The sequence below is a fragment of the Erinaceus europaeus genome, chromosome 2 (genome assembly GCF_950295315.1).
Source record: "Erinaceus europaeus chromosome 2, mEriEur2.1, whole genome shotgun sequence".
NCBI lineage: Eukaryota > Metazoa > Chordata > Mammalia > Eulipotyphla > Erinaceidae > Erinaceus > Erinaceus europaeus.
Genome location: NC_080163.1, coordinates 182,786,681 through 182,810,664, shown reverse-complemented (window position 1 = coordinate 182,810,664; position 23,984 = coordinate 182,786,681). Strand labels below are relative to the sequence as shown.

Here is a 23,984-nt window from a genome sequence, read left to right as displayed (position 1 = left end):
TACAGAAGTAAACAGAAAAATAATAAAATAAAAAAGGAGAGAAGGAGCTAGAGATAATTCACCTGGTATAACATTTGCTTTCCTGTGTATGAGGTCCCAAGTTTGGAGCCAAGTGCCATGTAGAAGCATCATAAATGGTACTGAGTGAGCCTCAAGCATGGTGGAGTGTTGCTATGGTGTTTCTCCTTTCTCTGTGTCTATTTATCTTTAAAAAAAAAGAAAGAGAGAAGGAAAGGTAGGAAGAAATTAGACTTAGGAGGCCTTCCTGGTGATATTGTACACATGGGAGGCCTTTAGGAGGGATAAAAAAACACAAATGCACAATGAAGCTAAGTAGTGATTCATGTCCGGTTGTACAGTTGATACTTATCAGGATAGGGGCTCTGCTGCACAGTGGAAAATCCCCATATGTACAGCTCATAGCTAGCCCTTGGTATCACTGCATATGAAACACACACACACACACACACACACACACACACACACACACACACACACACACGCCAGTTCAAACCTGTCTTGTTCTGTCTCTAAACCAGGAGTAGGCATGGACTCTGAGGAGCAGACTGAGTCCAAAAGTGCAGTGTTGCTGTCTGCATGCCACAGCCTTAGTTCTGGGTAGGCCATGCTCATGTTCACCATGGAAGCTCCACTTTTTACCTGGTCATCTGCAGAGCCTACCAGCATTGTGCTTTTTGAAGGTAGGCTGTTAGCTTTCCCCAATTTCCTGATCTGTGCTAGCATTATTGTTTTTCTCCAGATCTACTTCTGCAGCTCCAAGTCCATCACATTTCCCGACGTCCATAGCCACACTCTCCAGTGGAGATGTCACCTGACACTTGGGAGAATGCTGCCACCTGTAGGGTGTTGGGGAGGCTTGGGGGCCAGCCAGAAAAGAATGTGGACACAAGGTGGCAGTAGCATACACAAGCTTTACTGGTCCAAGCTTTGACAGTTGCTTTCTGAGAAAGGAGGGAGGGAAGGGGTTGCTACTTAAAGGAAGCAGGGGCACTCTGGTGGAGAAGGGAGGTTTCTGTTTTGGGGTGGTGGCCTTCAGCAGCACAGCAGATCAGAGCAGGTCAGAAAGTTCTAAAAGATTTGAAGGCTTGTAACCACATTGCTCAGTTTTTATCAATGGCTGACTGTTGTTTTGTGGAGTCTGCAGGTCTGGAAAGCCCTGGCTAAGAATCTGCTTGTCTGGGTTATTTTTCAAACAATTGACTATGTAGGAATTTGAACTTAGCACTAGTGGACTATTGAGCTCAGAGGTCTCAACCTGCAGTGAAGAACTACTGATAAATAACCTAGGGGCCAATGTACACAGGTCATATTATTTATTTATTTATTTTTGTAGAAAATGATTCATCAGTTCCATTTTTGTATAAAACATGCGGGAGAAATCTAGTCAATCAACACACAACCGATACCACACAAAAAGGTATTTATTTGTTTATTTATTTATTTTTAACCATAGTCTGCTCAACTCTGGCTTATGGTAGTGCTGAGAGTTGAACCTGGGATCTTGGAACCTCAGGCATGAAATTCATTTTGTGTAACCATTATGCTATTTCCCTACCTACAGAGTAGCATTTTTTTAAAATCAGACTTTGAGTCAAGGAATTATACAATTTAAAAAAAGTCATAACTTTGTTTTTCAATTGAAGTGTTACTTAGAATTTCACATATTCCTATTATTTCTTCTGTTCCAGTAACTGTAGAATGATGAGGAAGAAACGGGTGGGATAAACACAACTCTTGGGGCCAGGTGGTGGTGCGCCTGGTTGAGCCCCCTGTCCATACCTTCAGAGGGAAAGCTTCAAGATTGGTGAAGCTGTGCTGCAGTTGTCTCTCAGCCTCTCCTATCTCTTCCCTCAAAATTTCTTTCTATTTCTATCCAATAAGAAAATAAATGAGTAGGGAAAAAAAAAAAAAGAAAAACAAGTCCAAGCAGTTCTCTGCTGTCCTTCTTGCCAATCAGAGACTTGCGGACCTGAGGGATCTGTGGTAGCCTTGATGAGAGAAGATGTCTCTTCATCAGGGACAGCAAGTGAGACGGAGTGATCTGTTTGACTTTGAGATGCTTGGACACACCACCTGCTAACTCCAGCGCTTCAGCAGGGAGGTCCTCCAGAACTGCTGGACACTGTAGCAGTGACACCAATATTTTATTTTCTTAAAATATTTTAAATCTATATTATATATATACATATATACACATCTTTTAAAACAAGAGCACTGTTCAGCCCTGACTTATGGTGATTGGGGGATTGAACCTGGAACTTTGGAGCCTCAAGCATAAAAGTCTTTTTGCACAACCATCATGCAGTGTATTTATTATTGGATAGAGACAGAGAGAAATTGAGAGAGGAAGGGGAGATAGAGGGAAAGAGATAGAGAGACACCTGAAATCCTGCTTCACTTTATATCAGGCTCAACCTGACGCTGTTGACTGGCTACGGAAGAAGGGCAAACGCTAGAAGAAGAACCAGTAGTGAAGCTTTCCCCTTGAGCCCTGTAATGTGTGTGCTTAACCAGGTGCGCTACTGCCTGGCCCTAAAGCCAAATTTTCCATGGCTTGTAGTGCCAGTTTTTTTTTCTTCTTCTTCTTCCTCCTCCACCTCTCCTCCCCTTCTTTGCCCCCCTTCCTATTGCTGGGGAGGTACAGGGCGTGGTTCAACACTAAGAATCCACCACTCCCAGTGGCCATTTTCCCCTCTTTTTCTTCTGTTTTATTTGACCAGACAAAAAGAAATTGGGGGGGAGGAGGGAGAGGAGAAACACTTGATTCCTGCTTCACTACTTGTGAAACATCTTGAGCATGGTAATGCCATGTGGGTGAGGCATACTGCTCAGCCGCTTTCTTCTTAAATATTTTATTTTAATGAAAGAACAGAGCACTTCTCAGCTCTGGAATACCAGAGCCTCAGGCGTGAAGGACTTTTTTTTTTTTTTTTTAATTTCTCTCGAGGCTTATCGCTGGGACTCGGTGCCTGCACTAAGAATCTACTCCTCCCTTCTGGGAGTTGGGCAGTGGCACAGCAGGTTAAGTGCAGGCGGCGCAAAGCACAAGGACCAGTGTAAGGATCCGGGTTCGAGACCCCTACTCCCCAGGGGAGTTGCTTCACAGGTGGTGAAGCAGGTCTGCAGGTGTCTATCTTTTTCTCCCTCTCTCTGTCTTCTCCTCTCTCCATTTCTCTCTGTCCTATCCAACAACAACGACATCAATAACCACAACAATGTTAAACTACAAGGGCAACAAAAGGAAGAAAAAAAAACCTAAAAAAAAAAAGAATCCACTTCTTCACCTAGAAATGGACCTACCCTCTACCTTATGGTCCTGCAATTCCTCTCCTGGGAATATATCCTAAGGAACCCTGTTGGGTTCCATCCAAAAAGATCTGTGTACACATATGTTCTTAGCAGCACAATTTGTAATAGCCAAAACCTGGAAGCAACCCAGGTGTCCAACAACAGATGAGTGGCTGAGCAAGTTATGGTATATATACACAATGGAATACTACACAGCTATTAAAAATGGTGACTTCACCATTTTCAGCCGATTGTGGATGGAGTTTGAAGAAATCATGTTAAGTGAAATAAGTCATAAACAGAAGTTTGAATATAGGATGATCTCACTTTCAGGCAGAAGTTGAAAAACAAGATGAGAAAACACAAGTAGAACCTGAACTGGAGTTGGTGTATTGTACCAAAGTAAAAAGACGCTGGGGTGGGTGGGAGAGTACAAGTCCAAAAAGGATGACAGAGGATCTAGTGGGGGTTGTATTGTTATGTGGAAAACTGAGAAATGTTATGCATGTACAAAATATTATATTTACTGTCGAATGTAAAACATTAACCCCCCCAAAAAAAATCCACTGCTCCTAGAGGCCATCCTCCCCCCTCCCCGTTTGTTGCCCTTGTTGTTATTGTTGATGCTGTTGTTGATAGGGCAGAGAAAAATCGAGAGAGAAGGGGAAGACAGAAAGGGAGAGAAAGATAGACACCTGCAGCCCTACTGTAGTTGGGAAGCAGGGGGCTCGAACCAGGATCCTTACAACAGTCCTTGTGCTTTGGGCCACGTGCGTTACCGCCGGGCCCCTAGGTATGAAAGACTTTTGCAGAACCACCATGCCACTTCCCCAGCTCCCTTCAGGACAGTCCTTTCCAGATTTGCCTGCAGCCATCGTCTCAGCTCTCCTGCACAGCCTCTGCTGTCACTGCACAGTCGTCACCTTAATCCCTTTGGCTGTGCCAGGACCTTGCGCATGCGCAGTTCATGCTCCCAGCCGACATTTTCACACAGACATCACAGCGCTGATGCTTCCCAGGTGCTGTGGGTCTCTCAAACCTGGGCCAGAGTGTCTATCACAAGGCAGATGTCCTCCCAGGTGAGCTATCTCCCAGATGAGAGGCCATTTTTGCCTCATTCAGAGAACACCCACACCTCATGTTCTCCACATAAAAACCCGAAAGGTCTTTTTATAAATGCACTGTGCTACTTGCTCAACCGGCTTGTTTATGTCTCCATTCATTACTTTCTTTTAATTTTTTCAATTATCTTTATTTATTGATTGGATAGAGACAGTCAGAAAACGAGAGGGAAGGGAGGGATAGAGAGGGTGAGAGACAGACACCTGCAGCCCTGCTTCACCACTTGTGAAGCTTTCCCTCTACAGGTGGGGTCTGGGGGCTTGAACCCGGGTCCTTGCGCATTGTAATGTGTGCTCTCAACCAGGTGCACCACCACCAGGCCCCTCATTACTTTCTTTTAAATTGCTACCAGGGTTATCGCTGGGGCTTGGTGCTGGTCCACCGCTGCTGGTGGCCATTGTTTCCTTTTTTCAAAGAAATTTTCTTCTTCATTCTATTTTATTTGATAGAACAGAGAGAAATTGAGAGGGCAGAAGGAGATAGAGAAAGTGAAAGAGAGACAAAAGAGAAATCTACGTCACCGCTCATGAAGCTCCCCCTTCTGTAAGGGGGGAGCTGGGGACTTGAAACTGGGTTATTTATTTATTTATTTATTTATTCCCTTTGGTTGCCCTTGTTGTTTTTTATTGTAGTTATTGATGTTGTCGTTGTTGGATAGGACAGAGAGAAATGGAGAGAGGAGGGGAAGACAGAGAGGGGGAGAGAAAGACACCTGCAGACCTGCTTCACGGCTTGTGAAGGGACTGTCGTGCAGGTGGGGAGCCGCTTTGCGCCACATGCGCTTAACCCATCAGGATGCCGGCCAGGCTTCCCTGGACTGATGACCCCACCAATGTGTCCTGGAGCTCCACTTCCCCAGAGACCCACCCTACTAGGGAAAGAGAGAGGCAGACTGGGAGTATGGACCGACCAGTCAACGCCCATGTTCAGCGAGGAAGCAATTACAGAAGCCAGACCTTCTACCTTCTGCAACCCACAATGACCCTGGGTCCATGCTCCCAGAGGGATAGAGAATGGGAAAGCTATCGGGGGAGGGGGTGGGATATGGAGATTGGGCGGTGGGAATTGTGTGGAGTTGTACCCCTCCTACCCTATGGTTTTGTTAATTAATCCTTTCTTAAATAAAAAAATTAAAAATAAAAAAAATAATAATAACAAGCATTTGAGAAGACACAGAGAAATCAGAACCCTCACTCACTGCTAGTGAGGATAAAAAGTAGTGCAGCCACTCTAGAAAACAGTTTGGTAGGTTTTTGAAATAATTAATGTAGAGTTATCATATAACTCAGCAGCTCCTAGGCATTTTTTCTTCTTCTCAGTAAATAGATTTAATGTAAATGTTTTGTGCACTTAAACTAAAAGGTGGAGATTGTCAGATCAGATAAAAAGTCTCAGTTATAGACTACCTATAAAAACATATTTTGAGTGATTCGGGAGGTGGCGCAGTGGTAAAGCTTTGGGTCAAGCATGAGGTCCTGAGTTTGATCCCCAGCAGCACATGTGCCAGAGTGATGTCTGGTTCTTTCTCCTCCTATCTTTCTCATAAATAAATAAAATCCTAAAAAAAACCCCAAACCATATTTTGAGCTGGGGAGCCAGGTACAATCCCCAGCCATAAGCCAGAGTTGAGCAGTGCTGTGGTTTCTCTCTCTCTCTCTCTGTCTCTCTCTCTCTGTCTCTCTCTCTTTTACCAGAGCACTGGCCAGTTCTGGCTTATGGTGCTGCAGGGAATTAAACTGGGACCTCAGGCATGAAAATCTCTTTGCATAACCATTATGCTATCTACTCCTGCCCATTGTCTCTCTTAACCAAGTAAATAAACTGTTAAAAAAAAAAACAACACAAATTTTAAGGGATGGCAAAATAGCTCACCTAGATAATGCATGTGCTTGGCCATATGAGTGACCCAGATTTGAACTTGGCCCTTACTGCCTGGCAGGAGGTTTCTGATGCTGTGGTGTTTTTCTTTCTTTCTTTCTTTCTTTCTTTCTTTCTTTCTTTCTTTCTTTCTTTCTTTCTTTCTTTCTTCCTGTCTCTATCTCTGTATCTGAAAAAGTCAGCCCAAAGTGGTGAAGCCCTGGTTACAAGAAAAGTAAATAAATAAACAAAACCACATTGGAACACAGGGACAGAATAGTTTAAGAAGAAATGTTGGAAAAGAAAGCTATGATAGCTATTATTATCTGCTGTCATGGAGGTCTCCTGACTTTCTCACTGTGCTGTGAGTTGATAATTGGCTAGCCTAAACCTGTCTCCATTTTCCTTCTTCAGCACTTCAATTGTACTTGACAACAAGCTAAGCTATCAGATTCCTTAGTCTGTGTAATGATTCTCCCTGGTCTATCAAGTATTAGAAAGACAGCTCAGGCGCCAGAGCTCCCCATCAGTTGCTTCCCATCCAAGTCATCACAGATGAAAGCTCTGGTGATTATGAGTTCAGAAATTGTACAGCTTGCCGTGTATTCTCAGTAATCCATGTCCCACTGCCATTAGGAATTCGATTGCCATTTATCTCGTGAGTGATTAGATGGAGAATCCCACCTTCGAATCTGCTACCTGTCAGCAGATCCTGACATAGGATTGATGTGGAGGAGGTGAAAAACTAGTATGGAATTGCTTTTGGGGAGCAGTCTACAGAAGGGGCAAAGCATGCAGGAGCCAGAGTCCTATAGATGGTGGGCTTCCACTTGAGCTGAGAGGGGACTGTGTGCTGGACAGAGTTGCGTAGGTCTTAGGCAGGGGAGTTGGAGGATATTCCTACTTTGGCATCAGTAGTTCCTTGGTGAATGTAACCTCCCAGGCTCTTGTGCCAGGGGGGTAGTGTAACTGTGGGACCACAGGGTAGGCCTCTAGGGAAGGGGTACAGGGACTGCCCTTGATCAAAGGCACATAGCAAATGAAGTGTTTGTTGAAGAAATGCCTAAGAGAATCTGAAGGGGTGTGGGCACTAATTTATTATAAGAGAGAATGCAGACTGAGAAGAAAGACACTCAAGCCATGTTGGCATCAGTGGGCATCAGCAATCTGGAGAATGAGATGGAGAAGCCAATGGGAGTAGAGGAAAAGCCCAGAAGACATTTCAGAGGCACTTGCCACCCTGGGAAGTGTCTAGTATGACATTAGGCAGTCTCCAGGCCTCCTGACTTGGGGTGGGGGTGGAGAGGTCAGAAGATGTGCCTAGTTTGACTTGGGAGGTTGGTGAGTTAATCCCATTGTTATCTCTTGGCAAGAAAGACAAGACATTTATTTGACTATTTTTTAAAAATTTAAAAAAAATTAAAAAGTTAAAAAATTTATTATTTTTTTTTTGTATAGAGGCAGAGAGAAAATGAAAGGGAAGGGGGTGACAGAGAGAGGAAGGAGAGAGACATCTGCAGCACTACCTCACCACTTAGGAAGTTTCCTCCTGCAGTGGGATATTGGGGGGTTGAATCTGGGTCCTTGTGCACTGTAATGTGTACCCTAAACCAGGGACACCACCTCCTGGCCCTAGGACAAGATATTTATATTCCTCCTTTCTTAAATTGGGGGGCCAGGTGGTAGCATACCCAGTTTTGTGCACATAGTACTAAGTGCAAGGACTTGCACAAGGATCCAGGTTTGAGCCCCCAGCTCCCCATATGCAGGGGGGGAAGCTTTGCAAGAAGTGAAGCAGGTCTGCAGGTGTTTATCTTTCTCTTTCCCTCTCTATCTCCCCCTCCCCTGTCAATTTCTCTCTGTCCTGTCCAATAAAAATAGAAAAAATGGCCACCAGGAGCAGTGGATTCATAGTGCAGGTACCGAGTCCCAGTAATAACCCTAGAGGCGGCAAAAAAAAAAAAAAATTCTTAAATTGAAATGACATAACCTCCCAAAACAAACTGCCCACAACATCCAGAAATGCTACAGACAGTTCAGAGCTGGTTTCTTGTTGAACTTTTTTTCCCCTGTGAACTTTGTTTAAAACTGTAGCAGCAGACTAATCTGCCTCAACTCCTCCTCCTCCTCCTCTTCCTCCTTCTTTTTTGCCTCAGCTTTTAGTGATTTCATTTTCTTGGGGGCCGTAAGATGGTTCATAGTCATTTTTTTACAGTCAATATTACTGTATTGCCTTATAGTTAATAGGAATTCCTGTAGAATTCCTTCTGGGTTTTAAGCACAGGTGAAGAAGGACTCCCTCCCTTGTAGAGCTGGTGATCTGACTGGGAAGTCAGATGTGCTTGTAAAGACCTGTCCCAAGGAGGAGTAAGGAGTTGACTCTGCTGTGGCCCTTACTGGTGGCAGCGCAGGAGTCTCTGCTCTTGAGTCTCAAGCAGTAAGCAGGGGTTGCTGATCCATAAGTGAGAGAGGTTGTAGAGCAAGCCAGTGGAGCTAGGAAGCAAGATGCCGGACATCAGTGGCACAGGGTGGAGTAGATGGATTCAGAAAGGTGTAGGAAGACCAGGTGGAGAGTTAGTTGGTCATGCTATGTTGAGAAGTGGTAACTGTAAAGGTGGTGGTGGTGGTGGGGATGGTTACTGGGGGCCTGGTCCAGGATTTTGCACACAAGCTCCCAAGTATTTGCAGAGGATTAGAGTATTAGAGAAGAATTTCCTTGTTCTGACTTTTTCTCTGATTGGCACTGGATCCTGATAGCAATTGGGAGGAATATGGGAGAGGCACTGAGCATCGCATCTAATACCTAAAAACAACAGATTTGGAGGATGTGTCCAGCTTATTGCGAGCCCCCAATTATTCTTCTCAAATGCTTTCTTTTGTGTTTTGAAATTTATTAAATGAAAACAAGTCTCTTTTTAAAAATTGGATTTCCTGCATGAAAACTCCAAGTTTCTTTGATCGGCAGTTTATTTATTTTTCCAGCATACAAAGAGAGCTTGTTAGAAAAGGCTTAAGAGGACACTTATTAGAGAGGGTGAATACACTCTCCTGGAAGGGAGAACAGGCAGGAAGTAGGTCTTCCCTAGTGGGTGAATTAAGTTGAAAGAAAATTCTCACTACTAGATCCTCGCTTTCTTCCTGCTTTCCCTTTTGTTATGAACATGTCTTATTTTTATTTTTAAATGCAATTTTCAGTTAGTGATTTAAAAATGCCAAACAAGATTATAAGATTACAGAGGTATAGTTCCATACCCTAACCATCACCATCTTTCTATCTTTCCCTTCATTAGATTCTAGTTGTATATTTTGCCCATTTTATGAGTTATTTTTCTCCTGTTGTATTACAGTTTTATTTGTTTTGGGGGCCAGAGATAAATAGGCCCAGGGCCTCATACATGTGAAACTTGCTTTCTGCCACTGAGCTATATCCCCAGCTCCTAAAATGTTAGAATCTCTCTCTTTTTTTTTTTTGCCTCCAGGGTTATTGCTGGGGCTCGATGCCTGCACAATGAATCCACTGCTCCTGGAGGCCATTTTTTCCCACTGTTGTTACTGTTGGATTGGACACAGGGAAAACGAGAGAGGAGGGGAAGCCAGAGAGGGGGAAAGAAAGATAGACACTGACAGACCCGTTTCACCACTTGTGAAGTGACCCCTCTGCAGATGGGGAGCCGGGGCTCGAATCGGGATCCTTATACATCTGTCCTTGTGCTTTGTGCCATGTGCACTTAACCTGGTGCGCTGGTGCCCAGACCCCCAGATGTTAGAATCTTAAACTTCTCATGATTAATGCTTTTCTCGCCATTAAAATGAATTATTCATTTTATACATCCAGTTCAAAGGACAGCTGCCCACTGTGCTCGGAGAATATCTCTGTGTAGACAGAGGCGGGTAGCTGTGGTTTGAAGTGAAATTGTTCAGAACAAAACTCTGGACCCAGGACTTGAGTCTATCTAGTTTACAGGTTATAAATTGAAATATGTCATTGATTCTTTCTTTTCAATGAAAAGACACTTTATTTTAGTCTGTTGTTTGATTAAATAAAAATTATAGTCAGTTAATTAAATATTAAAATTAATTAAAATAAAATTTAATTTAAAAGTCAGTTAATTTTTGTGTGTGAGGCACCAGACCCTCATGCACGTGTGATTTTTCAATCCTGACCTGACCTTTCCATTCTTTTTATTTTGGGGAGAGACAGAGAGAGACAGAGAGGGAGAGACAGCACAGTACTGGAGCTCCCCCTGATTTCCTGGTAGCACTCCCATGTGGTTACTGCAGTTTGAATCTGGATCTTGCCCATGGCAAGGCATGCACCCCACCAGGTAAGCCAGCTTCTGACTCCATTTTTGAATTTTTATTTATTTATTTTTATGAGGGGCAAGAGAGAGGAAGAGAAAAAGAGAGACCAGGATACCACTGAGCTCTGGTATATGGTAGTGCTGGGGATTGAATCGGGGGCTTCGGGGGCTTCAGGTATGCATGTCCTCTTCCACCAACACTGACTTATCTCCCTGACTTGGCCTTCACATCTTGCAAAAAAATTGGTGTGAGAGTTGCCTGTAGTGGTCAGGGCAGTGGTGCACCTGTGGGAGGGAAGTTTCACAAGCAGTGAAACAGGTCTGCAGGTGTCTCTCAAACTCCTACTCCCCTCTCAATTTCTTTTTTTTAAATTTTATTTATTTATTTATTTATTTATTTATTTATTTGATAGAGACAGAGAGAAATCGAGAGGGGAAAGGAGAGATAGAAAGAGAGACAGTAGTTGGGAGTTGGGCAGTAGCGCAGGAGGTTAAGCGCACGTGGTTCCAAGTGCAAGGACCGGCGTAAGGATACCAGTTCGAACCCCCGGCTCCCCACCTGTAGGGGAGTCGCTTCACAGGCAGTGAAGCAGGTCTGCAGGTGTCTATTTTTCTCTCCCCCTTTCTGTCTTCCATTCCTCTCTCTACTTCTCTCTGTCCTATCCAACAATGATGACATCTATAATACCAACAATAACTACAACAACAATAAAAAACAACAAGGGCAACAAAAGGGTAAATAAATAAATATTAAACAAAAAGAAAGAGAGACACCTTCCTCTCTCATAAAGCTACACCCTTGTAGGTGGGGACGGGGGTGGGGGCTTGAACCAGGTCTTTGCACACTGTAATATGGGCTCTTTATCAGGTGTGCCATTGCCTCCCCCGACCTCAATTTCTATCTGTCCTGTCAAATTAAAACAAAAACAGAAAAAATGGCTGCTGGGAATCATGGATTTGTTGCGCAGGCACCAAGCTCCATAAACTTTGTGGCAATTAAAAAAAAAAGTTGCCTGTAGTAATTTCAGAAGTTAATTTCCACATTTCAATATATCACAACATTGTCGTCTCTTTATATTTAGGTGTTTGGTAGTGTCAGTTCACAAAATTGTAGAATTGAGACTGAAAATAGTATTTGTTTATTTTATGAGAGGGAGAGAAAGACCAGAAGATAGCTCTGCGATATGCAGTGTAAGAATCCAACCCAGGACCTCAGGCATGAGGGGCCACCTTCCTGGCTGCATCGTTCAGACATTTTATTCGTTATTGTTTTTCGATAGAAAGAGAGATAGAGATTGAGGGAAAGGGAAAGACACACAACACCAGAACTTCTAGAAGTTGGTCTTGAACCTGGGCCATGTGTGCGACAAAGCAGGTGCACTATTCAGGTGAGCTATCATGCCAGCTCAATGAAGACTCATTTAAGAATAAAATAAAATGGGAGTTGGGTGATAGTGCAGCGGGTTAAGTGAATGTGGCATGAAGCGCAAGGATGGCGTAAGGATCCTGGTTCGAGCCCCTGACTTTCCACCTGCAGGGGAGTCCCTTCACAGGAGGTGAAGCAGGTGTCTCTCTTTCTCTCCCCCTCCTCTTTCCATTTCTCTCTGTCCTAACAACATCAATAACAACAACAGTAATAACTACTACAACAATAAAAAAAACAAGGGCGGGAAGTTGGACTTTAGCACAGCGGGTTAAGCGCAGGTGGCGCAAAGCACAAGGACCGGCATAAGGATCCCAGTTCGAACCCACCTTTGTCTATCTTTCTCTCCTCCTCTCTGTCTTCCCCTACTCTCTCCATTTCTCTCTGTCCTATCCAACAATGACAACAACAATAATAACTACAACAATAAAACAACAAGGGCAACAAAGGGAATAAATAAATAAAATAAAATAAAAGAATTTACAACAAAAGGGAAAATAAAATAAAGAAAGAATAAAATAAAATAAAAACATTTGCCCTTTCCTTAGGTTGTGGTTCTACAAAAGTATGCAGTGCACTACATTAAATGGTAAATAAAGCTTATTGGTAACAAGAAAACTAAAAAAAAAAAAAATTAAAAAGGACTTATTTTTCTTTACTATGGTGTCACTGGGGCTCGGTGCCAGAACTATGACACCACCGCTCCCACAGCCATTTTTTTCCTTTTCTCTAATTTTTATTACATAGGACAGAGAGAAATTGAGAGAGGAGGAGGAGATAGAGAGGGGGAGAGAAAGACAGACACACCTGCAGACCCGCTTTACCATTTGTGAAGTGTCCGCCCCTGCAGGTGGGGATCAGAGGCTCAAACACAGGTCTTTGTGCTTGGTACTATGTGTGCTTAGCTGGGTACACCACCAAAAGCCTCCCCAGTTAAGAGTTTTAAAACAGTTGTTTTTCAACCATTTGCTGGATATGTGTTCTATGCTGGGTAGTATCTATAAGCCTTGGAGTTAGATATGTGTGACTTTAAGTCCTAGATCTTGGTTTGCTAGCTACGTGCTTTGGGGCAAATAACTTAAACCATTTCAAGTTGTGATACAGACAGTAGGCATCATAATGCATAAAACACCAGGTATAAAATAGGGCATGTTTTTTTTAACACTCTAATGCTAATTTATTGTCTCTTGAAGGATTTTAAATGACAAAAACTAATTTTTACAAATAAAAAAAAATCAAACCGACTGCCAAATAGAAAGGTGCAGAACTCGAGTTTTGCTCTCAATCGTTTTCAAGCTTTTAGAAACATACCTGCCCATGTAGCACATTGTAGAACAGAAAGCTTTCCACTGATTCTGTGGGAAAACCTCTTTGCTGTGACAGAATATAGGTGCCAACACTAATTTCTCCAAATATGTTGTGACTGGGATGACTATATTGTCATGCTGTAAAATGCAGAGTAATCCAACCCGTATTTACTTGTCATCTGAAAGACAAACCTGTGTCCCCTTGACTTTAGGTATATCTGAGAGTGAGTAGGGAGAGAGTGCAGGCTGTTAAAGCAGCAATGCACATGCCTGAAACCCCAGAGGTCACAAGTTCAATCCTTGACGCCACCTTATATCACAGCTGATCAATGCTCTAGTCCCCCACCCTTTTTCTCCTCTCTCTTTCTTTCTTTCTTTCTTTCTTTCTTTCTTTCTTTCTTTCTTTCTTTCTTTCTTTCTTTCTTTCTCTCTGCCTTAATAAAACAAGCACATATTTTTAAAGGGGGGAGGGGAATAATTGAGAGTAAGACTACAAGCTGTGGAGTTTAACATCCTAGTAAATGCCTGCAAGCCTGACTAGAAAGTCCATTGTCATTTGTGATTGGTAACACCGGGGGAATCTTCAAGTACGGACAATGTCAAGCTTCGTGATTTTTACACATCCTTGCTGCCAAAGGAGGCAAGTGTTTGGCTCTGCAGCTTTTCCTACCTCTGTCATGTCATACTTTCTAATTTACCAAACAATATTTCTTTTTATAAATCCATGTAAATAGACATGACATATTTCTGATAGACTCTGCAAGCCTGTTTGTTAATTGACCAACGTGAGCCCCTTTTTCTTTCTCTGTAGCTAATCTTAGACAAAACAAAACAAAATCCTCTATTATTTTGTTTCTTTTTCACTTACCCTCATTTTGGAAATGAACGGAGGACCTCTCCAGATGCCAAAATCTGGACACTGTAGGGATAAAGGGAGGGGAAGGGAGGGGCTGCTCCCTGCTGGTACTGAAGTTGCCAGAAGGGTTTCTGACAGCCCCAAGCACTGTGCACTGTGCAGCTCCTGATAAAATGTAAGCCCGATTTAAGGAGAGTGTTTTAAGTCTGCAGAGGGAGGAAATTGTAAGCAAGTCAGCCCCTGACTTAGGTGCTTTTACTTCAGGCTAGTGATAAATAATAAACTCAAAAGTTCAGGTCTAAACATGGTCGGTCTATCCTTGATAATTCTCTATGTGAATTGCTTTTAAGACATTTTCCTTTCATGAAAGGAATGATGTCATAATTTCACTTAAAGTTATGTAAAAATAAACCTTGTCCTCAGTATATCACAAGAAAGTTAAGGACAGAAAACAGGTAGATAATGGAAAATATGAGAACATTGTGGTCCTCATATTTGAACCTATTTCAGAATGAAAAAATTTGGGAAAAACTGTGTAAAATATATTTTGAGGTCATGTCTACAGTTATGTATAAAGTGATTTTCCCCCCTGGTGAATTGTTGAGTAGTGACTATTTTTAAAAAATTTTTAATTATTATATTATTATTTTGCCTCCAGGGTTATTGCTGGGGCTCGGTGCCTGCACTACGAATCCACTGCTCCTGGAGGTCATTTTTTTCCTTTTGTTGCCCTTGTTGTTTATCATTGTTGTTGCTTTGTTATTATTGCTGTCGTTATTGTCGGATAGGACAGAGAGAAATCGAGAGAGGTGGGGAAGACAGAGAAGGAGAGAGAAAAATAGGCCTGCTTCACCGCTTGTGAAGTGACCCCCCACCCCCTACAGGTTGGGAACCGGGGACTCAAATCCTAATTCTTATGCCGGTCCTTGAGCTTTGGGCCATGTGCGCTTAACCTGCTGCACTACCGTCCGGCCCCCATGACTATCTTTAAATACTGAGATAATGGCAGTCAGGAGGTAGCGCAGTAGGTTAAGCACTCGCAAAGCACAAGCACTGGCATAAGGATCCTGGGTGGAGCCCCCGGCGCCCAACCTACAGGAGAGTCTCTTGCTTCACAAACGGTGAATCAGGTCTGCAGGTCTTTCTCTCCCCCTCTCTGTCTTTCCCATCTCTCTCCTGTCCTATCTAACAACGGATCATAACGACAACAGTAATAACTACAACAACAATAAAAAAACAAGGGCAGCAAAAAGGAATAAATAAATAAAAGAAACCTGAGATAATGGTATAGGTGCTGGCACACTTAGTAAAGAAGACATAGTACAATGTGTAAGGATCCAGGTTCAAGGCCTGGTCCTCTTCTACAGGGGAAAGCTTCATGAAAGGTAAAGCAGTGTTATAGATCTCTCTTTTTCTCTCCTTTTGATTTCTCTTTGTCTCTAATAAATGAATTGTATAAAATAATAAACAAATAGTATAAAATTGAGATAACATTGGGTTTATAATATGTGTAAGTTTCAGGAATAATAATTTATTTATTTTTCTTTCTTTTTTAAAAATTTATTTAAGAAAGGAGACATTAACAAAATCATAGGATGGGGGGGTACAACTCCACACAATTCCCACCACTCAATCTCCATATCCCACCCCCATCCCCCATAGCTTTCCCATTCTCTATCCCTCTGGGAGCATGGACCCAGGGTCATTGTGGGTTGCAGAAGGTGGAAGGTCTGGCTTCTGTAATTGCTTCCCCGCTGAACATGGGCATTGACTGGTTGATCCATACTCCCAGTCTGCCTCTCACTTTCCCTAGTAGGGTGGGTCTCTGGGGAAGTGGAGCTCCAGGACACATTGGTGGGGTCATCAGTTCAGGGAAGCCTGGCCGGCATCCTGATGGCATCCAGAACCTGGTGGCTGAAAAGAGAAAAAGCCAAACAAATTGTTAAAGAATCATGGACCCAAAGGTTGGAATAGTGGAGATGAAATGTTGGGGGGTACTACTTTATTATTTTATTTTTAAAAAATATTTTATTTATTTATTTATTCCCTTTTGTTGCCCTTGTTGTTTTATTGTTGTAGTTATTATTGTTGTTGTCTTTGTTGGATAGGACAGAGAGAAATGGAGAGAGGAGGGGAACACAGAGAGGAGGAGAGAAAGATAGACACCTGCAGACCTGCTTCACCGCTTGTGAAGTGACTCCCCTGCAGGTGGGGAGCCGGGGTTTGAACCGGGATCCTTATGCCGGTCCTTGTGCTTTGCGCCACCTGCGCTTAACCCGTTGCGCTACAGCCCGACTCCCACTACTTTATTTTTTAAAAATATATTTTATTTGTTATACTGACAAGACCAGTTGCTTCTGGTCTCTCTGGTCTATGAATATAGGTGATTTAATATTTCAAAAAATGTTATTACTACGAATGTATTGACAGTTTAATCCCTGTGTTAAAATTCAGTCACTTTACTAATTTGAAACTTTAAGTGCTTTGATTAACGGAATCCTTTTTCCCCTCCTATTTTATTTTTACTACAGGACAGAGAGAAATTGAGAGACCAGGGAGAGATAGAGAGGGAGCGAGAAAGACACCTACAAACTTGCTTCTCCCTACAGGTGGGACATGGGGTCTCGAACCCAGATCCTTGTGCATGGTGATATGTGCCACCTCTTTGCCCTTCTTACATTTTTTAATTCACTTTTTTCCTCCCCTTATGTTGCCCTTGGTATTTTTTTTTTTTTTTTAGTGTTGTAGTTATTGTTGTTATTGATGTCGTTGTTGTTGGATAGGACAGAGAGAAATAGAGAGAGGAGGGGAAGACAGAGAAGAGGAGAGAAAGACACCTGCAGACCTGCTTCACTGCCTGTGAAAAGACTCCTCTACAGGTGGGGAGCTGCGGGCTTGAACTGGGATCCTTCTGCTGGTCCTTGCGCTTTGTGCCACGTGCGCTTAAACCGCTGCGCTACCGCCCAACCTCCATCTTACTCACATTTTAGAAAGGATTAATTTTTGGCTGCTTTGGAAATCACAGATTGTAGGAAAGCAAACTTCAAAGCTAACGTGTAGTTATGGCTGTAGTTACAATTCAGGTAAGCGATGATGGAGGCTTGACCAGGGTGATAGGTAGAAGTGGAGAGGAGTAGTCAGATTCTGATAATAGTTTGAAGGTAGAGGTAACATGACTTATTGATGATTTGGAGACTGGATGTCAAAGAAAGAGAGGCGTCAAAGAGGACTTTGAAGTTTCTGAGTAGAGCCTCTGGAAAATTGATCTCTAACTCAGGGAAGACTTCAGGAGGAGCAGGTGTGGAAATGTGAAAAAGAGGAATTCAGGCTTATATGAGTGAAGTTGGAAGTACCTAGTACACATCCAAGCAGGCCTGATGGCTAGGACCCTAGATAAACAAGACTGGAGGGAAGGAACTTGGAAGTGAGAGGTATATATTTGGAGGTATTTGGAGGACACTTAGAGTCTAACTCCAAAGTCCTGAGATGCAAAATGAGTATAGATAGAGAAGAAATAATTCCAAAGACTTATCCTTTGGGAACAGGTGTTTATAGTGGGATGGGATGCGGTGTGTGTGTGTGTGTGTGTTATCTGCTTTAGTCAAGAATACCATATGTATGTGAGTCTTCAACACGCTGAAGTAAGGATTTTTATCTCTACTTGTTTTATGCAGTGTTTCTGATGTTTTATTTATTATTTTAAAAAACGTTAATATTTATTCATTTATTTATTCCCTTTTGTTGCCCTTATTGTTTTATTGTTGTAGTTATTATTGTTGTAGTTATTCATGTCGTTGTTGTTGGATAGGACAGAGAGAAGTCAAGAGACCTGCTTCACCACTTGTGAAACGACTCCCCTGCAGGTGGGGAGGGGCTCGAACTGGGATACATATGCAGGTCCTTGCACTTTGCGCCACCTGTGCTTAACCCGCTGTGCTACCACCTGACTCCCTTATTTTTTGGTGCCTCCAGGGTTATTGCTGGGTTTCGGTGCCTGAACTACGAATCCATGAATCTGCTGCTCCTGGAGGCTATTTCCCCCCCTTTTTTTTGCCCTTGTTGTTGTTGTTATTGCTTGTCGTTGTTGTTGTTATTGCTTGTCGTTGTTGTTGGATAGGAAAGAGAAATGGAGAGAGGAGGGGAAGACAGAGAGGGGGAGAGAAAGATAGACACCTGCAGACCTGCTTCACCGCTTGTGAAGCGATCCCCCTGCAGGTGGGGAGCCAGGGGCTTGAACCGGGATCCTTACGTGGGTCCTTGCGCTTTGTGCCAAGTGCGCTTAACCTGCTGTGTTACTGCCCGGACCCCTCTGATGTTTTAAATGACATTTCAGGTTGAAACATTTGCCTGTTGGTTGTAACTGGTATACAGAAATATAATTCTTTAAATTGTTTTATTTATAAAATGGAAATATTGACAAGGCCATAGGATAAGAGAGAAATATATATATATATATTTCCCCCCCCTTCATGTTTCCTCACTCTTTGTCTATAGGACTTGGAATTAAGGTAAAAATTCAAGAAGACCCATTTGTAGATACTGGGAGTGTTTCATCGACGTCCACCACCCCCCCCCCGCCCCTGCTCTGCCCCATAAGTTTCAGTTTCCTCACACTGACACTTTTAAATCTCTGGTATCTTTACTCCTGTACACATACTCAAAGGACATGAAACCCCCTATGCCTATAACTGCCTTATTTATGATTACTAAGGAGTGGAAGCAACCTAAATGCCTATGGACAGACAGCTGGATAAAGAAGTTATGAGGGAGGGGGCCGGGCAATAGCACACCGGGTTAAGTGCACATGGTGTGATGCACAAGGACCGGCATAAGGATCTGGGTTTGAGCCCCTGGCAACCCACTTGGAGGGGGCCACCTCACTAGGTGACCCCTCTCTGTCTTTCTCTCCTCTCCCGATTTCTGTCTGTCTTATCCAACAACAGGGGGGATGGGCAGTGACTCACATAGTACGAAGTGCAATGACCTACTCAAGTTTAGGTTGGAGCCCTGGCGCCCCCACATGCAGGGTGGGGGTGGGTGGGTGGGCTGCTTGGCTGCACAAACGGTGAAGCATGTCTGTAGGTATCAATCCTTTGCTCCACCTGCCCTCTCAATTTCTCTCTGTCCTATCCAATAAAAATGGGGGGGGGCAGGGAAGGCCGCCAGCAGCAGTGGATTTGCAGTGCAGGCATGGAGCCCCAGTGATAACCCTGGAGGTTTAAAAAAAAAGAAGAAATTATTGGGGTGGGGGAGATAGGTTCAGTCCCCTGTACCACCATAAGCCAGAGCTGAATAGTGCTCTGGTCTCTCTGTGCTTTTCTCTCTTTATCTCTCACTGTCATTAGAACAAATAAAATGTATTCAAAACAGTGTAAATTCAGAAAAATACTAAAAAATGTTGCAGAACATATTTTTAGTGGAATACTATGCTGCAGTTAAAAGGATGAGATTATACCCTGTGGGACAAAAATGGAACTGGAGGTGAAGTAAGTAGGGAGTTGAAAGCCAACTACTGGATGGTTTTGCTCATATATGAACTATAGGGAATTGAAACACATGTGACTTGCAAAATCAATCAATAAATAAAATGACCAAACTGTCCCTAAGACTTTGTGAAAACTCTGGTGTTGTGGTTGGTGGGGGTTCGAGTCATAAAATCAAACTCAATGTAAGATTCATATTTATTTCTCTTCTCTCTAAGGTTACAGTCCTGTGCTGCCTATAGTCTAAGAAAATATTTGGTTTATATGTTTTGTCCAACTTTTGTTGCTGTTGTCTACAGTGGGGGTCATTTACAGTAGCAATATTTCTACTTATTCTGTCATATCTGGGTGCAAAACTCTCATATTGCTTTCTTATTGCCAAAAATAATTTGAGCAAAGAATTTGGTACTTTTCAATAAAGAAAAAAATTGATACTTTAGATAATATGGGAAATATTTATTGTTAAAAAGTGAATTTACTCAGAAAGTTTTTTTTTTTTTTTTTTTTGTGATTAGGAAAATGGCTGAGTGGCTTGTCTGAGTCCCCATGTCTGCTCCCTTGTACTGCAATACTGGAGTGGTGTTCTGGCCTCTATCCACACCACCTCAGTAAAGAAAATACCCTCCCCCAAAAAGAGGAAGTTTTCCTCTTACTGATGAAAAGAAGTAATATTTTATAATTACTATAATATTACAGTATAACCTAGTAATTCCAGTAGTAGAAAATTTCTCCTTTTGTAGGTGTATATCTATGTGCAAATGAATTTATTATTATTTACTTTTTTTTTTTTTAACAGAGCACTGCTCATCTCTAGTTTATGGTGGTGCAAGGGATTGAACATAGGGTTTTGGAGCCTCAGGCATGAGAGTCTCTGCATAACTATTATACTATATATCTCTCTCCCATGCAAATGTATTTAAATTTACAATTAAGATTTTACTTATCTTTATTTACTGGATAGAGATAGTCAGAAATTGAGAAAGAAGAGGGTGATAGGAAGAGAAACAGAGAGACACCTGTAGCCCTGTTTCACCACTTGTGAAGCTTTCCCCTTGCGGGTGTGGAATGGGGGCTCAAACATGGGTCCTTGCACATGTTAATATGTGCACTCAACCAGGTGTGCCATCACCGAGCCCCTAAAATTACAATTTCAAATCCCCTCTTCCCTTTCTCTTTCTCTCTCTCTCTCTGCCCCCCTTGCTTCCCCCCTTTCTCTCTCTCTCCCCATTGGTGGTAATTAGAAACTGAACACTTGAAATGACACTGTATTGGGTTGAACTGTATCCGCCCCTGAAAAAAAAAAATCACACAAAAATAAGTTTAAATCTCAATTCCTGGTCCCTGTGGAATGTGATTGTCTATGAAAATGGGGTCTTTGCTGATGTCATCAAGATGAGGTCATTGTGTTAGAGCGGGCCCTGATGGAATGACTGGTTTCCTTGTAAGAGAGAAATTTGGACACAGAGTGATGGAAGCAGAGGGAAGACTGCCAGGACTGAAGCAGAGATTGGAATTACGCTGCTACCAGTCACTGACCAAGTGTTGCCAGCAGCCACCAGAAACCAGGGAAGAGGCTAGAAGGACTCTTTTAGCCTGGCGCATGTATATGGTCTTGCTAATGCTTGAGTTCCTTTCTTTTTTTCCTTCCATCCTTCCTTCCTTCCTTCCTTCCTTCCTTCCTTCCTTCCTTCCTTCCTTCCTTCCTTCCTTTCTTTCTCTTTCCTTCTGTGATGTAATGATTAACAAGATTGCGACGTAAGAGGGATACAATTGCATACAATTCAATTATTTTCTCCACCGGAATTCCATACCTCCTCATCCCCTTATAAATTTCCCTATTCTTTATCCCTCTGTTGGTTTAAAACGCCCAGTTTGTAGGACAATTAATGGCTAGACCAAATAAATCAAGTAGAGATAACAAGTAGGTGAGGAGTTACAGATCTTCAGGGATTCGGTGCTACATCAGAACTTTTGGCCACTATATACTATTCCTATTTTACTATTACATTGTATTTATTTATTTCTAGGAACTTCTTTGTAAATTGTGGATGTAATATTTTGCTATATTCTAAGTATGATTAGCTCATTTTACACTGTGTGCAAGCTTTGGTAGCTGCTGGTTTGTAGAAAATTTGAAGTAAGAATCCACAAGTTTTTTTAACTTTTTATATTTATTTATTTCCTTTTGTTGCCCTTGTTGTTTTATTGTTGCAGTTATTACTGATGTTGTTGTTGTTGTTGTATAGGACAGAGAGAAAAGGAGAGAGGAGGGGAAGACAGAGAGGGGGAGAGAAAGACACCTGCAGACCTGCTTCACCGCCTGTGAAGGGACTCTGCTCAGATGGGGATCTGGGGGCTTAAACCAGGATCCTTATGCTGGTCCTTGCGCTTTGCGCCACGTGCACTTAACGTGCTGCACTACCGCCCAACTCCCCAATTCACGAGTATGAATACCACTTTCTAGTTCCTAGCTGTATGATCTTGGGACAATTATTAATCCCTGTATGTATAATTCTTTTCTTTTTAACATTTTATTTATTTTAATGAGAGAGACAGAGAGAAATATAGAGAGACAGAGATCAGGGCAGCCTTCAGCTGCGGCTCATGGTGGTGCTGGGAGTTGAACCTGGCACCTCAGAGGCTCAGGCATAAGAGTCTTTTCATAGCCATATGCTATCACCCCAGTCCTGTATATATAATTCTCTGTAAACATAGGGAAATATCTACCTTCTGGTGTTTGGGATGATAAAGTAGGAAAATTCTGCCAGTGTCCTTGTTTTTGTCTGATGTATATTAAATATTCAATACATATTAAGTGTAGTTGATATTATGATCTTATTCTCAAAATTCCTTTGGCTGATATAATTTTTATTAATTTCAATAAGGCTTATTTTCAATAAATATTAACTGTAGTTGATATTATGATCATTTTCTCAAAATTCCTTTGGCTGACATAATTTTTATTAATTTCAATGAGACTTATTTTTATTTTTTTGTTGTACCATTTCATTTTATCAAGCCATTTTTTAGTTGTGATTAACAGTGGCTTATGAGATTATCAGATGACAGGGGATAGTTCTGTCCTGTACCTACCATCCATGTTCTTTGTCCTCACCCTCCCACCTCCCAAAGATAACCACCATAGTTCTCACAAAGGCTTAGAGACAGTTTTGTTTACATCTGATTTCTTTTTTGTAAGTTCATGTGTTTCAATTCTCTAGATTCCAAATATGAGTGAAACTATCTAGTAATTGTCCTTTATCTCTTATTCCACTGAGCATACAATATCATCTGAGAATATAATATCATCTTTTTTTGATCGCAGAGTAGTACTCCATGAATGGAACACTTAGGTTGTCACCCCTCCTTGGCTATTATGAATAATGCAGTTATTAATGTAGGGTGCACCTGTTCCTTCCATTTGGATAAACACCTAATTTTTGTATTGCTGGATCATAAGGTATTTCCTGCTTTATTTGTTTAAGGATTCTTCAGATAGTCTTCCACTGCTCTAGCAGTGTAGCCGAGTTCCCTTTCCTCCACAACTTTGCCAATACCTGTTATTTCCTGTTTTGCTGATGTAAATCATTCTCACAGGTATGAGGTGATTCTTAAACTATAAGGTTTTTTTTAAATAATACACAGTATGTATATAACAGTGTCACTCCTGTTTTTCATCATCCTACCAAAATTAACAGGAAGATAAATAATAAACTGTTTGTTCTATTACCCAGAAGATTTTTTTGCATTATAGGATTTTAAACATACTTTACAAAATTTATTTATTCCATTTTGTTGCCCTTGTTGTTTTATTGTTGTAGTTATTATGGTCGTCATTGTTGGATAGGACAGAGAGAAATGGGAGGGGGATGGATAGAGAGGGGGAGAGAAAGATAGACACCTGCATATCTGCTTCACCGCTTGTGAAGGGACTCCCCTGCAGGGGTGCCAGCAGCCATGGGCTTGAGCTGGGATCCTTACACTGGTCCTTGCGCTTTGTGTCACCTGCGCTTAACGCACTGCACTACCGTCTGACTCCCTTAAACACGAAAGGAGACAGTTAAGAGTCAGTGCCTCAGAAGGGAAAACACAAATCAGATCTTGGACTGGAGTTGGTGTATTGCACCAAAGTGAAAGACTCTGGAGGTGGGTCAGGGTTCAGGTCCTAGAACAGAGGAGGACCTAGGTGAGGGGTTAGAGTGTTATGTGGAAAACAGAAATGTTACACATGTACCAACTACTATATTTTACTGTTGACTGTAAACCATTAATCCCCCCAATAAAGAAGAAAAGAAAAAGAACAAGTTCCTAGAGAGAAGATTCTCT

At 42.2% G+C, this 23,984-nt stretch overlaps 1 long non-coding RNA gene across 1 annotated transcript in view; it reads left to right on the top strand.

Annotated features, from left to right (window-relative positions):
- Nucleotides 1-4,300: 4,300 nt before the first annotated feature.
- The window catches only part of LOC132537030 (uncharacterized), a 221,398-nt gene continuing 201,714 nt past the window's right edge, over nt 4,301-23,984 (top strand). The window contains exon 1 of the long non-coding RNA XR_009548547.1: nt 4,301-4,388. This is a non-coding gene — a long non-coding RNA (uncharacterized LOC132537030). The remainder of the gene's footprint in view (nt 4,389-23,984) is intronic.